At 33.9% G+C, this 19,460-nt stretch overlaps 1 protein-coding gene across 1 annotated transcript in view; it reads left to right on the top strand.

Annotated features, from left to right (window-relative positions):
* The window catches only part of CDIN1 (CDAN1 interacting nuclease 1), a 259,897-nt gene that overhangs the window by 81,505 nt on the left and 158,932 nt on the right, over window positions 1–19,460 (top strand). The window lies entirely within an intron of this gene.

Raw genomic sequence — 19,460 nt, 5'->3', positions numbered from 1 at the left:
TCGACTAAGATTTAATGATAGCTTAAAAGTGGGAGGAAAGAAATTTAGATTTCAAGAAGGTAGATTTCCAGCATTCAGAGAAAAGATTGATATAAGCATGTAGAGACTCTTAAAGGAATTTTTGCTCAAGGAGGAATAGGAGGATTTCAAAATGAAATTTTAACAATATGATTGAAAATAATCATGACAGGAAGATAGAGGAAATATCTGAAGAGAAAGTTCTGAGCTACATAGGAAGCTCTCTAATGAATTTAGATTTAAAATTACAAATGTGAAAATCAACTCAGGATACATAGCCAAGTAAGGATATAAAGGTAGAATGGCTTTGAATACAAGCAGAAAGAGAGTAGAGGCCAAATTGTAGTTTTGTTTATGTAAAATGTTAAAGACATTAAGATAGGTTTATTTGTTTTCAGTGTAATTTCATTCAATACAAACTTTTAAAGCACCTACCTTGTGCAGATTATTGTGATAAACCCTGTAAGAAATGAAAGATAAGTAAAACAGAAAATTTAAACTCAAAGGAAAAGAAGGGCTTTTTCAATGAGATAGATGATATAATGTTATCAGGAAACAGAAAAAGCAGAAAATTCAGCTCTTATTTTGCTTCCATTTTTTTCCTTTCACAAAGAAAGAGATCAGGAATGGAAAAGTTACAATACACATGATTAAGAAGATTTGAATCCCCAGAGAGGTATACAGATGGTAAGAGAGCACCCAACATCGCTAAATAAACTGAAGCTTGGATAAATCCTTTCCTGGGGTCGTGAAAGAACTTGCACATGAGTTTGCTGAACAGATTTTCAAAAACTATAAAGAACAGTAAAATTGAAGATGGACAATGTTATGCAGATCTTAGAAAGGTAGTGTAAGATGTTTTCCGTGATTTTCTGTTGATAAATGCCAAAAAAAATCTAGAAAAGGAATTAAAATTGAAGTTAGCTGGGGAAAAAGTTTTCATTTTTATTTTCACTTCTATTGGAGATTTAGCATTTTGTTCAGTTATACTTTTTTTTTAAGTTATTCTTTTTTAGAAATGAACTATGGACTTCACCAGATTACCAAAGGAGGCCAGTTACACACACACACACACACACACACACACACACACACACACACAACCTCTTCTTTTTTAAAAATAGCCTCTTAATCGATCTCTCGGACTCCAGTTTCTCCCCTTTCTAATCCAAACAAAAAAATCAACAACCTATTATGTGGCAAGCATTGTATACTTGGGATAAAAAGGCAAAAATGAAATCATCTCTGTTCTCAAAAAGTTTACATTATATAGAAGTGGCAACATATGGATAAATAGTTATATGTAAATAAATATATTCAAAATGGATCCAAAATAAATACAGGGTAGCAGTGGGATACAAACAGATGTAGGATCAGGAATAACAATGTAGGAAGTAGTATCTGAGCTGAGCTTTGAAGGATATTAAGGATTCTTTATAATGAGTTGAGTGTATTCTAGGCAAAGGGGCCAGCCTGCAAAAAAGACCAGGAATTGGGAAACCAAGTCTTATGAATAAGCAAAAGCAAAAGGATCAATCATCTGAACCAAAGAGTCAGTGGAACCAAGGAATATGCAATAATATTAGAAGTATAGATTGGAACCAACTTGAAAAGGGACTTAAATGCTATACAGAAAGATTCATATTTGGTTCTTGAGGTAACAGTGAGCCTCTGTCACCTTTAGAGTCAAAATGAGCTGGGTATCACTTAGTCATGCCTGTGTTTTAGGACTATAACTTCGACTTCTGAGCAGAGAGAAGAGATGAATCAAGAAGACCAGTTAGAGCCCTGTTGCAGTAATCCATCCTTCACAAATCTGACAAAATAAGTTTCCTAAGCATGTTACACTCCCTTCATAATTCCCTGTTGCCTTTTAGCTCAAATACAACTGGCTTTTAAGATTTTCCTCAGTCTCCAAACTTACTTTAGTTTTGTTTCACATTATTCTCCTTATATATTCTCTTCCAACCCATTTGTACTTCTATCTATTATTTAAACTTAATAGGCCAGCTCCTACACCTGCATTCCTTTAGGCCACTCCTTTATGACTGGAATAGACTTCATATCTATCTTTCAGAATCCTTAACTTCCTCCTAGGCTCAGTTCAGGAGGCATCTCTTTATAGCTTTCCTTAAACTCTCAACTGAAAACATCCATTTCCTTCTCAATTTTTCTTTGAAAACTCTAGAGCTCTCCTTTGTCCCCTTTACTCATATCTCCAATACCTCTAGGACTGACTCTCAATGCACTGAGCCACCTAGCTTCCCCCTATGTATATTTTTACTAGTCAGGTAGAGGAGATACTAAGTTCAAAGATATAGTATAAGTAATAAAAATAAAAGTCTTGTTTCATCAGTCAGCTCTACTAGCTATTGGCAAGATAAGATCTGTTCTTAACCAGCTACTCACAGAATATAAGAGATGGCTAGGTTAAGATCACATCAGGGTCTTTGAAGTCTTCTTTACTCCATTCTTTCCTTTATTGTTTTCTCTTAATCTCACAGCTCAACTCTCAAATAACTTATGGTCAAAAACCAATTTTAATTATTAGTTCTTATCATAGGTTACTAAGGGAAGCATATTACCCCTCTTCCCATCCCCTAACCCCCCAATTCTTAATTCCTTGAACAGAAAAAAGAAGTGGAATGAAATGGTGGTGAGTAAAATGCCTTTAAGATTTCCCATCGTGGGGCAGCTGGGTAGCTCAGTGGAGTGAGAGTCAGGCCTAGAGACAGGAGGTCCTAGGTTCAAATGCGACCTCAGCCACTTCCCAGCTGTGTGACCCTGGGCAAGTCACTTGACCCCCATTGCCCACCCTTACCACTCTTCCACCTATAAGACAATACACCGAAGTACAAGGGTTAAAAAAAAAAAAAAAGATTTCCCATCGTGCTCTTTTCGTCTACGCAAATTACAAAGAGTGAGTTGGTTGGGGATGGTGGAAAAGGATGTTAAGCATTGTTTGTCTACCCCCATCCTACTTTCTCCTCCCAACAGGTCAAAGCTTTTTTCTCTTTTGTCTCTTACATAGTCAGCAATCAATTATACATGGCTGCCCCCCAAAAGCTAATGAAATCTTGGGAAACAAAAATAGAAAAATTGTGTTTAAAACAAGTAAAGTTAGATCTTACCCTACTCTACATTGACCAGATCATGTCTGTACAGTTGTGGGCACAATCTACCACTTCTTGTCATTTTCCTTGAGAACAGTGAAAGCAATTGCAGTGGGAGATCTTCAACCAAAGAGAATTCAGAGGAGCTGCAGTTCAGAACTCCATAATTAATTATCTTGATTATCTTTCAAATTACTGATCCTGTCTTGTTAATATAACAGTTCATATATCTACTTGTGTGGGGACTTACTGACTGCCACCAAGTCTTTTCCCAAAAACTAGAAATGTGTCTGTCTGCTCTATGGATCCTTCCCAGTTACTTTTCCATCATCCAAGATGGATCCTAAGCCTGGAACCCCAATGACGAATTCTTGGGTAACAGGATTTATCTACATATTTAATCAGGGCATTGACAAACAAATCATCAAAGGAGGTAAGCATGATAGTGAGAGGCTATGAAACTATGTCATGCTCTTCCCATGGCAGATGTGTATTTCCACTGGTTTTAACAGGAGCGTGCACTGTGAGCACTGTACGGCCAAAAAGGTTGCCAACCCTTGCTCTGAGAGAATAGGAGATTTAAGAGAGAGCCATGGAACAGTAACTGTCTCAAAATATTTGAAGAACTGAAACATCAAAGAGATTAAATTTATATTTTTTGTGACACTATCAAGTGAATTATAGGGAGGTAGATTTTGGTTCACTAAAAAAGAAAAACTTTCTACTAACTCTCAAGTTGAGTGAACTCCCTTATGAGGTAGTGCTACACATGCCAGATTTGTTTAAGTATTGCCTGGATGTCCACTTGTGGAGAATATTTTAGAGGCTATTCATATATCAGATAGAGGAGTTGGACAAGATGATGTCTGAGGTCTTTATGATTTAGTTTATCTAATATATATATGTATATATATGTATATTCACAGATCCTTCATGATTTTTACCAGTGTGGTGCCTCTGGGTATGAATTATTTCCACAAGCACAGATAATAACCAGCCTTTTAAAGTAGGGGAAGGGAATAGATATTTAAGGAATATCTACTTATTATGTGCCAGGCACTTTACAAATATTTAATCCTCATAACAACCTTTTGATGCTTTCCCCATTTTCCAGTAAAAAAAACTGAGGCATACAGAGGCTAAGTGACTTGCTCAGGATCCCACAGCTGGGTTTGAACTCAGGTCTTCCTGACTCTAAGCCCAGCACCATCTACTATGCCATGTAGCTGCCTCTGCAACTCAGCAGATGAGTCCTAGAGGGTTGTTGGAAGCATGAAGAGTGACCTAAAATCACCATGTCAGAGGAAAAATTTGAATCTATGTCATAGTGATTGTAAACCCAGCATTCTTTCCACTGTATCATGCTGATCTCTAATACGTCAACTATATATTTACTTCAATATAGTGTTCTATATTCTCCCTGGCATTTGGATTAAGCCCATGGTTAATAGCAATATTGTTCCAAAAGCACAGCATGTTTATTCACTTGAGTGAAATGCACACTGAGGATTAAAATTGTTCATGACCTCCCCTTCTTTTATCAGAGGAGTTTTCTTAGCTACACATTATAATGGTGCAGAAATAGAGGAACACTCCTCTTTTTTCCATAAAAAGTTAATAACTAAATTGAATTTTCTTCTTATGTGCCAAGCTGGACATTTTGTATGGAAATGAAGTCAAATTGGTCTTGCTACTTGTGGCATTGTGATTCTCTTATTAAGACAAACTTCAATCAAAAGCAATGAGATTAGTGGCAACTAGGTGGCTCAGTGATTTGAGTGCCAGGTCTAGAAGTTGGAGTTCAAATCTGATCTCAGATACTTCCGAGCTTTGTGATCCTGGGCAAGTCACTTGACCCCCTTGCCTAGACCTTACTCTTTTCCTACCTTAGAACCAATATCCAACATTGATTCTAGGAAATAAGGTAAGGGTTTAAAAAAAAAAAGAAGATGATATTGAGCCATGAAGAATGCTCAAGTTGTTGGTGGTATTGTTCCAAAAATTAAAGCCATTCATCACTGGGCGAGTTGGATCAGCCCCTATGGTTGATGACAGGCATCTGCATTTTTTTATAAGCTGGTACTTTGTGTGATGCCTAATAAATACACACATTTAATTTCAGTAACTTGAATATAGGAACTAGACCAGTGATTTTCTTGGTATAGGAAACTTCAGGTGAGAAATTCCCTGTACCAGTGTGGATTGGCAACTTCTCTTCAAGTAAGAGTCTTAGATATTTGCCTAATGCACTGAGGTTAAGTGATTTTTGTAGAAAGCATATGCCAAAGGAAAGAACTTGAAATCAAGTCTTCCTGGCTTTGAACCTGGCTCTCTACTACACTATGGTTGTCTCTCAATAATTTCAAGAATCCTCCCTAAAAAAAAAATATTAATGTGGAATGTTGCTACATAGCCTTAATATATTTCATGGGGACTATATGTTTAGTTTATAACAGTTTGAAAAGTATCCATTGTATGGAAGATTCTGTTCATATTTTTATTTCTCTGGAGGAACTTGCTTAATTTTGTGTGATGTTTTCTGTGACTTTGCTTTTTAGTAACACGTGGATATAAGTTTATTAATATGACTGTGCCTTTTAGTGGGCTCACATCTAGCCATTTGCTTTGTTTGAGTTTTATGGATAAGCTCCAACACAGCCATAAGTCGGTGTCATTTACCAAAAGCAAAGAGCTGTGGTCCTAAGACAAATTAGATGTAGGGATGGGCAGAAATCAGCAGTGTCCCATCTTTCCATGAGATAATAATCTGGCCTTCTGTCATTGCTGATTTTACCAACCTCTGGGACCAAGCTAAATGGAAGCAGTGACAGAAGCTTATGGTCAGACCAGATATCCCACTTTAAGGAGATGTTGCATGTTATAGAAGTAAGGATTCTTGGTCTGAAACTAAAGTACTTGGGCTTGACTCCTGGGTTAGCCATTTGGCTGTGTGACCTTAGGAAAACCACTTAAACTGTCTGCTGGACCTAGGATTCTATGAACCACCTTTTTTTTCCCATTTATACATTAAATTTCATTTAATTAATTAAATTTTATTAAATTAATATGCATATCTATTTCTATTTCCATATTAAAATTTTAAAGTCAGGTATGCTGTTGGTTTTTACACCACCTGCATTTCTGAATGTTTTCCGTCTCACCTTTACCCAAGAGTTCCTTCCCTTATAACAAAAGTATCAGAGAAAAATGAATTTTTTAAAGTCTATAAAGTACTTAAAAATTTAGTTAATTACTTTAAATTGACAGAAGTCTTTGTTATCTCTCCTCTCCATATTAGAAATAAGAGAGAACCTTTGTGACAAGTATGAATTTTCAAACAAAATAAATCCCACATTGACCAATTCCAAAAAACATATGTTTGATTCTTTATCTTGAGGAGTCCATCACTTCAAGGTCTCTGGAATCATAATTTGTTTTTGCTTTGATCAGAGTTCTTCATTTTTCCAATGTTGTTTTTCTTTACATTGTTGTTCTATAAGTTGTTCTAGTTCTCACTGTGTTCTGCATCCATTCGTTCAAGTCTTCTCATATTTTTCTGAAACTATCACTTTAATAATTCCTTAGAGCACAGTAATAGTCACTAAATTCATATACTATAATTTTCCTGAGAGCAATCCCTTGAAATAAATAATTTTTATAGATTAAAAATGGGAAAAAAGAGGAGGAAAGTCATTAATATGTTTTTAAAAAGCCCTAACTTTATACAATAATAGTATTGTACACCTGTGGATTCATTACTCCTGAAAGGGAGTAGGGATGGTGCCCTTCTTATATCTCTTTTTTTGGAGTTCAGCTTGTTCTTTATAATTTTGCAACATTCATTTTCAATTGTTTTGTGGTTCTTTCTATTTACATTGTTCTAGTAATTGTGGATATTGTTTTCCTGCCTCTGTTTTCTTCCCAAGAATTTCTGAGAAAAATCACCAAGAAAAAAAATAGATTTTAAACATGCATCTTATATGATATATCTCAGTAAGTTCCAAATATGTACATGCCTTAAATATAAAAGATAACTTTATTTTAGAAATGGAGGGAAAGGGAAAAAGGTACCTTTTATGACCATGCATGGAGAATTCTTATTCAGACTCATTTGAAAGAATTTCATTTTTGTAAATGAGAATTTAATTTGTATTAAATTGAAAAACTTTTGAATTAACAACAAAATTAATACAGCTAGGTCAGGAAAGGAAATCATTTATTAGAAAAATATCCTTGCACAGAAAATTAACACAAATATGTAATCCAAGAGTGATTTTCTAGTAGATAAATGGCCAAATGATATGAATAAATAATTCTCATAAAATAATTAAAATCCATTAATAGCCATATAAAAGACTATACCATATTACCAATCATAAGAGAGAGATTCATATTTTAAAAACTCTGAGGTTACATCTCACTCAGCAAATTGACAAAAATAACAAAATATAGGGCAGCTGGGTAGCTCAGTGGAGTGAGAGTCAGGCCTAGAGACAAGAGGTCCTAGGTTCAAACCCGGCCTCAGCCACTTCCCAGCTGTGTGACCCTGGGCAAGTCACTCGACCCCCATTGCCCACCCTTACCAATCTTCCACCTATGAGACAATACACTGAAGTACAAGGGTAAAAAAAAAAAAAAAAAAAAAAATAACAAAATATAAAAATAATCAGAACTAGAGAGACTGTTTATGGAAAATATAGGACATTAATATACTGTTGATGTAGCTTTGAATCAGCCTAACATTCTGGAAAACAATTAGAATTTATGCCAAAAAAAAAAAAAAACAAAGAAAGAAAGCAAGAAAGCTACTTTAATGTCCATTTCTTTGACCAAGGGATTCCATTGCTGGGCAATATGCTAAGAACCTTGAAGATAAGAAATATAACAGATTTTCTTTGTGTTTATGTGTGTGTGTGTAGTAGGAGAGAACCACAAAGTGACTGCCCTTGATTGAAAAATAATTAAGCAAATGCAATGTACCATAAGATATGCTGCATATAAGGGATTCATAGAACTATGGGAAGACTTCTTAAGTAGTAATGTAGAATGAAGTTAGAAGAAAACAGAATCCAGAATGACTACAAAAATGTAAATTAGAAAAACAATAAAATAAAATAAAATAAAATAAAATGATATATTACTAGAATCACTGACCACTCTTGGTGCCTGAGAAGGGATAAAGAAATGCAGTTCTCTCCTTTCATTGTAGAAGTGGGAAACTATGGGTGTAGAAACTTGTTTACACTGCCAGAAACAATTGATGCATTGGTTTTGCATAACTGTGTCTTGTTTTGATTTGTTTTCTTTGGGGAGGTGCACTGGGTTAAGGGAGGAGTACATTCAGAAAAGACTATGATATAAAAACAAAAGACAGTAATAAAATTTAAATATTAAAAAAAGATATATTTATCTTACACAGAAGCCCAAAATTGGTCCATAATTATCCCCTCAGGTTATTATTAAATCTACTAGACTATCATTTAGTAAATTACCATTTACATTGTATATCAAATCTATTGATTTATGATTCTGTAACATAAATTGTACCCCAGTGGTTATAAAGAGTTAATGTAACTTTTTATTTTAATTCTAAGAGAGACTATTTCATGTCTGGCTAGATATGAAATAAATAATTTCTTACATTAAAAATTATTTTAATGATTGTATGTTCATTAAATGACCAATGCTATTTTTTTAAACCTTGCACCTAGGTGCCTGGCAGCCTTTAAATAATTAAAAACCACAAAGAAAAGTTTTAATTAAAAGACATTCCTACACAGACAATGAGGTAGGTCTAGAACTGAATAGGAGGAAAACATGCCTTTGGGAAACTATGCAGTGCTTTTAATGACCCCAAACATCTTGGAGCAGACACTTCTTTTTAACATGGCATACATGCACTGATACTTGAATGGCTATAGCTCATGGAACACCACAAACTCAGAAGAATGAACTACAATATGAATGAACCCACAAAGAGTTGTGTTTCATATATATGTGTGTATATACATATACACACATATATATGCTATTTCTTAAAGACTGAATTATTTTTTGTTCTGAACTTTGGATATAGGATTAGAGTTCTGGGAAGAAGACTTAGAAGTTTCATCATTAGGAACCTGGAAAGTTCAACACAAGATCTAGTTTGATAGTGTTTGCAGTCATATCTGATTTTTGAGGCATGGTGCTCTTTGGACAAAAAGTAAAATGATAAAATGAATTTTCTTAACTAGGTCAAGGAACAGAAGTATTAAATCAGATGGCATGCTAACTATTAATTGATATGATGAATGTACTAGAAGTTTCCATCATTAAAAAAGCTTGGGGTGGGGGGAAATTGAATTCTGAGTATGCTTTATGTAATAGTCATTGGCACCCATAGTTTTGAATGCATACAAAGCCTGACTGAGTTGAATTCACAGATATCTCTAAATAGCCAATAGCTTTACAATCTTATTGAATCTTTTATGAGAATGGCTAATGGTAGCAACATTATTTGATATGGATCTTACCTAAAATGTTCTGGGTCTATTTCTTATGAAAATTATAATGGATTTATTTGGAAAGAGATAGATCACCAAAGAACCTAAACAATCTCAAAACTTGATAATCATTCTTTGAATAATAAAATATTGAAGAGATTTTTTTTTTCATGAAGGGCCACATCAGGGGAAAAAAAGGAATATGCTTATTGGAATATGTTTATTATCTTCAGCTTCATTTATTATCTTCTACTTCATCCATAACTTTGATGAATATCCATTTGAAAATATTTTTCATTTAAATTACCTATTATTTTAATTGATTAAATATATTTATCTCATATTTGGGAAAAATACATATCACATAGATCTGCATAACTCAATGTGATATATAACAGGTCACTTTATTCCAATCCTATTTAAATTATACATCTTGTCTATAGTATTTTGAACAAGAGGTTATCTAATTTTCCTTTGAAGATCTTCACTGGTAGAACACCTACTCCCTACTCTTTGAAGCAATCCATTCTAGTTTCAGAATAGCTCTAATAGGAACTATTTCCTTACATTCAGAAAGGAGTCCACCTCCCTTTATTTCCACCAACTATACCCAGTCCCCAATTCAAGGACCAATCAGAACAAATCTTCCATATTTTTCATAGTTTATCAAATTCTCGAAGATAGTTGTCACACCTTCCCTAAGTGTCCAGCTGAACAGGCTAAATGTTCCCATTTTTTTCAAAAGATTCTTAATTGGCATGATTTGTAATCTCTTTCCCATTCTTGCCATTCTGTGGATAGTTGAGGCCAAAAGCAAATAAACTCACACTTCCAAAAGACAGAAATACATTTTACTTTCATAGCCAAACAAAATTAAAATTTTTATGGTTGTACACATTTATTTATCAAGTAATTTGACTAGGTAGCAATATTTTAGTGAAGAAAATTAATCAGGACTATCACAAAAATTTTTCTAAAAACAAAACTTTAGAACATGGCACATTAAGGTTTTTGTTAGAAAAGGAAAAAAAAGACTAAGAAATGGTTGATCTAATTTTTCAAGATGGGTTAAAACTTAGTTTGGATTACTCTCTGGTCAATATTAAACCAAGTGTTTAGATCAGAGCAGAGAGTAGCTACCCTCTATTTTTTAATCAGAATCAAACTGTTGTGCCACATGTATAGATATTAGTGTTGAACCTGGGATGCAGCCATTGATTTCCCTATCTAGAATGTTCTTCCTTCAATTCTCATATTTGGTCTGAGGCTTTGGAAGCTGATGACTACTAGTTTGTTGGAATTTATTTCTTGCCTGCTTAGCACCTTGTATTCTCTCATGACTCCTAGTTCTGGTTCATCCTAACCTGTGCTGTCTTGTACTACTATGCAATGATTGAGTATTTAAGACAGCAATGAGGAAAAAAAAAAACTCATTGAATGAAAAGTCAGCTTGGTCACATAAAGAAACTTTGTATTCTGAAAAACATGTAAAAAGTGAAAGTTTGATAGAATCTGAAGAGAAATCAAAGTATAGCAAAATATTTTTCATTGGTTAGAAAGTTTACAAACTTTATTATAGGTCACTAATCTCAAAATTTCTGGGATGTAGGTTAATGAAACTTTTCAACTTTGATTTTCGGTTCATCCTTCTAAACATAAACACACACACATACATGTACATCTCCTAATTCAGTTTCCTAAATATTTATCTGATTTCTTTTATTTAAAGTCATATAGAGCCAGGAATATCTTTATAAAAGAACCCTTAATATATAAGTGCTTGGCCTTTATTTCCTAACGATGAGCTTTAAAATTGTTATTGTGCTGACATAATTAGGTATAACACCTAAAATGCTTTGTGTGTGAGGCTATAAAAAAGAAAGTAATGTGATCGAGGACTGACAGTAAAGCTGTATCTCTGAAAAAAATCCTATGGAAGGTTGAAATTGAATGTGGTGACTGCAATTATCTAAAAGGAAGTCTATTATTATATTATAAAACTGTCAAAATAATGATTGGGTACTCCCACAAATTGTACAGAAGATCAATAAAACCAATATTACGTCACGGTTTGAGAATTTAGGAATTCCACTTTCACCTAATTCATGACAGAGGTGTTCACACTAGATTTAAGAATCAGATAATTGTAAGATTTTTTTTCCCTTCTGCTGTATTTTCTAATTAACCATTATCTAACCAGTAAATATTTTTCTAGGGGAGATCAAAGAACAGTATTATTAGGAGCTTAAGTATAGTTTCTATCTATTGTATCAAGGGTTTTTTTTCCTGATCTCTCATGATCCTTCTTAATGCTAGTGCCTTCTCTTTAAGGATTAACTCCAATTTTTTCTGTACATATCTGACTTTTACATAATTTTTTGCATGATGTCACTTCCATTATATCGTAAGTATCTTGAGGGCAGGGACTGTCTTTGGCTTTCTTACTTCTCTCCAGGGTTTAGCACTGTGCCTAGCACACAATAAGTGCTTAATAAATGCTTATTTGGGGCAGTTAGGTGACTCCATAGATAAAGAGCCAAGCCTAGAGACTAGAGGTCCCAAGTTCAAATGTGGCCATAGATACTTCCTAACTGTGTGCCTTTGGGTGAGTCATCTAACCCTAACTGCATAGTCCTTACTGCTTTTTTATCTTGGACTTAGTACTTAATATTGACTATCAGATGGAAGGTAAAGATTTTTAAAGAACAGAAATTAATATTTCTTTACTGACTGGCCTCAGAGATGGTAGTCTTTGATGCCAAATGAGCCAGACTAACTGCTATATACTAAATAAACTCAGGAAGCTTATTCTGCATATAGTGTAGTCCTTTATTTGGTTTTATTCACTGAATTGTCAAATCCCTTATTACTATACTTTTCTTCGTCTGAGCAGAATTTTTCATATAATTGAATAAAGGATTGGAAACCTGTTGTAAAGACCTATAATGTATTACATATTTATTCTTTTAAATTCATATTTTTATTTTGGTAATTTGTCTTAAGATTACTGGACTGCAGAAAACCTGAGGCACCTAATTCTGCCTTCTTCATTATTGTAGGAATATAGCTAGTTCATTTGGGCACTTTCTGTCCTAATATTAGTCTTCTATTAAAAGTGATTTCTTAGGAGAAAAGCAGAAAATTGGAAATAATTTATAGACAGTTTCTCAAATAGAGATCTTGTATCTAAAATATGTAGAGAACTAGAAGACTTTGTCAAATTTATAAGAATAAGAGCCATCACCCAATTGAAAAATGGGCAAAAGATATAGACAGTTTTTGGATGAAGAAATGATCCAAATTACTACTGATTAGAGGAATACAAATCAAAACAATTCTGAGATATCATCTCATACCTATCTGATTGGTTAAAATGATAAAAGGACAAGATGACAAAAGTTGGAGGAGATGTGGAAAAGAGGGGATTCTCATACACACTTTATGTAACCGTAAACTGATCCAACCATTTTGGAGAGCAATTTGGAATTATACCCAGAGAGTTATAAAACTGTGTACTCTTCCCAAAGAGATCAGGGAAAAAGGAAAATAACCTATATATTCCAACTAGCTCTTTGTGGTTACAAAGAACTGGAAATCGAGGGAATGTCCATCAATTAGAGAATGGTTGAACAAATTGTGGCATATGATTGTAATGGAATACTACTGCACTATAAGAAACATTGAGCAGGTTAATTTTTAAAAAAAATTTGGAAAGATCTACATGATATAATGAATAGTGAAACGAATAGAACCAAGAGAACGTTACAGACAGCTACAGAATTATTATTGGAAGAATGAATTGTAAACATCCACTTCCAGAAAATGAATTGATAAAAAGAAACACAAAAGACATAATTTATATATACATATCTTTTTGTTGAGTTATACCTTCTACTGGGCAGGGAGGGGACAGAGGTCCTGAGATACCTGGTAATAAATTCTAAATTTTTTTTTTTAAATCATGACTCTTTGTCATCACAGATATACAGACTTCCTAGAGAAGCTCTCAGGCCGTTAGGGTATGGAACTATGGAAAATATCCTGTCCTAACCTGTCCCACTGGGGCTGAGTTATTTTCCATAAAGCTGCTTGGAAGCTTTTTCTTTGGTTTTTCATAGAGGAGTCTAATTGCTTCCCACCTTCCATCATCCAACAGGTAGATATGGAATTTCTAGCCTTCCTCCAGAGTCTCTAGACTGCCTGGAAAGGCAAAGAGTGACATTTGCTAGAATACCAGAATGATGACAAGTCCCCTTTATAAATTGCTGTTCCTGAGGATCTGTTGGGATGAGATTGCTCTTCTGCTCAAGAAGCTTCCTGTGGTTCCCTATTGCCTTTTGGAGCATCAGTCAAAAACTTAAATAATGAAGAAAAGTCATCTAACTCAGCCTTCTCGTTTGTCAGAGGAGATAAATGAGCCCAGAAGGGTGAAGAGACTTGCCACCATTTTGCTTTTAGTGTCCTCTATGTTATGACTGGCTCCAGCCAACCTCTCCCAGATTAACCTACTTCTTGTTACGTCTTCTGGCAAAATGAAACTATTTGCTACCCCTCATCCTATTCCACATTCCATTTTCCAACCTCTGTACCTTTACAAAAGTTGTCGTCTCAGTCATGGAAGACATTGGAGGTCAACAATAATCAGGCTAGTTTTGAGTATCCTTCATCCTTGTCCCCAGGGGGAAAATTACCTTGCATTTTTCATAAAATCTTAAGACTAGATCTAAAAAGACCTCAAAAGCCATCTAATTTAATACTCCTTTCCCCATTTTACAGATGAAAAAAAATTAAGACCTTCCAGGGGGTAAAGTGATACACACTCAATGTCATACAATGCCTAAGAGCAGGATTTAAAACCAAATATTCTGTTCCTTTAATAGCAAATTAATCTCTGTTACCAGGCACCAGGGTGCTGGAAGGAAGGAGGACCTGAGTTACTTTCTGGATTGCTTTGGTTTTTGCTTTCAAATGGGATAAAGTTTGACAAATGCTTTAAAAATCATAAAAATAGGATATAAATTCTAGCTGGAAACCAAAAAAAGTGATTTTGTGATTCTTTCTCTGTGTGTTCCCTCGTTATCTCTCATCACTCCAAACTTGTTCCAATGTTTAGCAACCTACTGTTGTCAGGAACGGCTTCCCTTTAACTAACTTTAATTCCTCATGATGAAGTTTATGTCTGTTTCTCTTTCTAATTTAATATTGCAGTTAGTCATGTGTTCAAGCATATAAGGAATCGCCACCTAAACTATTTGCATACTAATACATAATATAATTTCTCCTGGGTGTAATATTCTTTTTATTCCTTAATCATTTTTGGTGGTTCTTCTATGACAACTCTTAAGGTTTTGTTGGTGACCTATGAACTGAATAGATAGCTTTGTAAGGATCTAATCCAAGTTGGCATCCTGTATCTTCTGTTCTTTATTGCAGTTTACAAATCCCAACAAATCTTAGTTAAAGTTTTCAATGAAATGAAAATAACAGTATTACTTTGGCTGATTGATGGTCTACTATGAACATTTATATTGTTTTCTGTAGTAGTAGTGATTCCCAGTTTCAGTCAACAGTCAACAAACATTTATTTGTATTGCCAATACAAAACAATTTTGTCTTATATCTACTCTTCTATCTCCAGAGTACCTGAATTTGTCTGCTTTGAGTAACATTCTATTGCTTCTGACCATTGGAGTTTATTTGTTCTCTCTTAGATTCCTATAAGAAGTATAATTACCTCTCAAGCAGCCCCGTTATATCCAGTGACTCTGAAAGGAGGGTGGCTTCCATAGTTATCTTGTTGAGGACATTTCTGGGCATTTTTCCTATTTAAATCTGATCTTCTAGTTTTAATCTTCTTTGTTACAAAGAAATGTGTTGAGCACAGTTACATCATCTGGAACAGTGATGAATGCATAGAATAAACTATCCCTAGTACCCCTGGTTTAATGATTAATTAGTGTTAATTACTTGTTTAAAACACATGTTGAATTGTCTATATAATAGCCATTAATTGTGTTAATTTTGTAAAAATCTTCCCACTTTGCAAGTTCTTAGTAAAATATATCTGTTGATTCCTTATTTTAAAGTAATAATTCTCAATATTCATTCAGTAAATTTATGTTGAGTTCCTCCCTTGTATGAGAGACTGAGGAGTGCAAAAGTCAGTTATCATGGCCCAGTCCTCATGGAACCTAAAATCTAGTGAGAGAAATAAAAGACAAATTATTAACAGAAGATAAAATATAAAACCACAGCAAGAGATAAAGTAGCATGGGAATTCAGATGGAGCAGAGATTTACTTATGCCTAAGGAAGGTCTAGGAAAGACTTCATGGAAGGTTTCATGCTTGAGAGGGGCTTTTAAAAAATGGTGCAGAATTACATGGGAAGGGTCAACTAGGTAGAAGAAATACTCTGCAGAGGTATGGAGGAATACCAGAATATTTTATTTCTATTTTATTCCTACCATAAAAAGTAAATTAGGTCAGTGTGATGATATTGACTCATCTTATTTTTTAGATTTTTTTTCTATATAATTCGAAGTATAGAAGTCATCATGAGGGTTTATTTTCCAGATGTCACTTCTCTTTTTTTTTCAAGATATGTTTTATTTGGACCCACTTTCAGGGTTTATTGTTGACAAATATGTTGATTCAGGCACTCTTCTTCCATCAGTTATCAAATATACTAGTAAATGAGTTTGTAGTGATTTCACTCTTGTTAATCAAGAACTTTGGGGGGCATTACATTAATCTCAGAAGGCTTTAGTATGTTCAGTTTATTCTATGATAATAGCTTTTTGTTGAGTCATTTTCTGTTGTGTCTGACTCTTCATGACCCCATTTGGGGTTTTCTTGGTAAATATTCTAGAGTGGTTTGCCATTTCCTTCTCCAGATCATTTTACAGATGAGGAAACTGAGGCAAAAGAGGATAAAGTGACTTGCCTAGGGTCACACACCTAGTAAGTATCCAAGGCTAAATTTAAACTAATAAAGATGAGTCTTCCTGATGCCAGACCTATCCACTATGCCACGGAGCTGCCAATTTTATTCACCTTGGTTGAATTTTATTCACATTTGGTTAGTTTTCCATTTGTGTTTAAATAAAGGGTTATAGCTTCTTTTCCATTTTTTCTGTTGGCTGTACTAAAATAATTTATTATTTTTAATGTCACCCCAGCTCACAACAAGGTTAATCCATTAACCTCTCACACTTAAAAAAAATCTGTGGACTCTTGTATAATATAGGGCTTTTCACTATTATTTTTTTGCTTTCTACCTAATGTGTATCTTGTATTTATTTTATATATATTTCTATATTATGTTAGCTAACATTAATATAATAATAATAGTAGCAGCTAAGGATTGCAAAGCACTTTACATAGATTATCTCATTTTATCCTTGCTATAATTCCATGAAATAGGTGCTATTATTTCTTCCATTCTTACACATGAGGTTAAAGGGACATCTATAACAGAGATTAAAGGGACCCCAACTAGCAAATATCTGAGGTAGAATTTTAACTTCCCCCTCTTGTCTATCACCTGTTTCATTTGAGTCATCTTTTAGCAGCTTTCTCCTCTAATTTGGTTTTCTGCACTTCCCAAACAAAGTAGAAGAATTTTATACTAAAAGCATCCAAGGCATCAAAATGTAATACCTTCCTTAAAAGAGCAAGCTGCTCTTTAAGCTGAAGCTAGGATATCCTTAGTGCCTTATGAAATGCTCCAAGGTGCTCCATCCTGATCCTAGCCATCGACTCAAGTTTTTGAAATATAAATAACAAATTTGAAAGAAATGAAGTGGAAACATTTTTTGAAATTCTAGGTCTGATTAGTTTTCCTTAATTATTTAATGAGGGACCACACTTCCTGTTTTTCACTGTAGATTCTTTGGTTTTGTCCCTTTGTTATTTCCTCATGCTCTTGCCTAATTACCTGGCATAGTGTTATATCACAATCATTTGTATTTCAATTCTTGAAGTAATCTGTTTAGCAAAGTTACGTTTTTGTCTATCTTTCCCATCTTTCTTTTGTATTTTTACAGTTTTCTTGTGCCAGCGCACTTAAAGCAATTATTCTCAGTAATACCCTGCTCACTTGGTAACTCAATTTTAGACTTTGAACACTTTTATATAAATGGTAAAATGACTAAATAACACCTAAAAGGTTGTTTAGTATGTTTAACAACCTCTGCCAACAGATGGCACTGGCAACCTGTTGTTTGAAAGGGATTGCAAAAATTGAGAGAATGCATTTGTGCAACCTAAGCAGGGTTCAAGAATTGCGCCCCCTTTGTTTACTGTAAGTTTTATACCCTCATTGTAATCCTGATGATGACATTATGAAGTAAATACAGTGTGCTGAAAGCAAAATTTTCTAGAACTAAAAATGTATATATAACTAAGCATAATATTGGTAAGTGTCCATTATTATACTTCTCTGTGTGTTGCCTCTTGGGAAGCTCACTACCCTGATTACGTATGTTACTGATTTATATAACTGCAAATCTAGCCAACCATTTTCCCCTTTGAGTAATCTCTTGAACAAACAAAAAAAAATCCCTAGACCCTTGTATAACATAGAGCTTTTAATTGTTATTTTCTTGCATTCCACCCAAAAATTATCTTCTATTTATTTTGTATGTACATTTATTCGTTTATATCATGCCTCTGGTAAAATGTATGCTTCTGGAGGGTAGGAACGATTTCTTTATTGTCTTTGTACTCCCAGCAAGCTGACCAGCATTTAAGTCAGCGTTAGTTTGGATTGGTTAACTTTGTTGTGAGCTGGGGTGATTTATTAAAAATAAAAAATTATTTTAGTACAGCCAACAGAAAAAATGGAAAAGAAGCTATAACCCTTTACTTAAACACAAATGGAAAATCAACCAAACGTATAATTTTAAAAATATTTCCTCTCAATTCCTCTATGAATCTTTCCTTCATTCTTCCCTTCTCCCTTATTCTGGAAGAAGAGTCAAGAGACTTGACTCTAACACTTCTGGTTATTTGACCATGTCTCTCAGTTTCTTCTTCTATAAAATGAGGTAATAAATCTGTGCAACCTAGCATACAGAGGTAGGATGAAAAGTGATCTAAACTTTTTAAAAAAGCTTTAAAATCTTCAAGACATTATGTAACTAAGAGATTAATTTGTTTTCTAGTATAATAGTTAATTATAATTAGTTCAAAGAATCAGATTGAATATAACTTATCAACAATTGTTAATATATAATATTAATTAATAACTACTTTAATTGAGAATTTACTCAGTATTGTTCATCCACTACAGGATATTGTGTACATTGTGCATTGCACAGGTGTATTAGACACAGTTTGATCCCTTAAGAAGTTTATATAATCTAGGAACGAGATAAAACACATAAAGAAATATATTTTAAAACTTATGGAGTACTTTTAGCTTAGCTCAACTATAAAATCATTCATTTCATTCATATCAGTCATTTCAATATGTTGATACTCTCTCTGTTTAGTTCACTTATTTGTCAAGGTTTGATTTGGAAGTATTTTGTTGTTCAATCTGATCTTGATTAAATTCTTTGTGGAAACTTCTCAAGTCTTTAGGAAATCCTTGCAAAGGTAACAAGTGCATTTGATACCACTGGAAATTGAGACACTGTTCCTTATATACCAAAAAAAAGTAAAAAGTAAGTCATCTTGGTAATCTCTCCATTATTTGGACTCCTTTATCATAGGCTTCTGATATAGGATGACTCATTTCATATAGTGAGGCACCATGATATAGTGAAAAGTATGCCAGATTGGGAATCGAGACACCTGAATTTTGAATCTTCTTTTCAGTATCTTTGTATCCTTGGCTAA

The sequence above is a fragment of the Gracilinanus agilis genome, chromosome 2 (genome assembly GCF_016433145.1).
Source record: "Gracilinanus agilis isolate LMUSP501 chromosome 2, AgileGrace, whole genome shotgun sequence".
In the NCBI taxonomy this organism is placed as follows: domain Eukaryota; kingdom Metazoa; phylum Chordata; class Mammalia; order Didelphimorphia; family Didelphidae; genus Gracilinanus; species Gracilinanus agilis.
The sequence above is the reverse complement of the archived record's forward strand: the minus strand, read 5'-3'. Positions and strand labels throughout refer to the sequence as shown.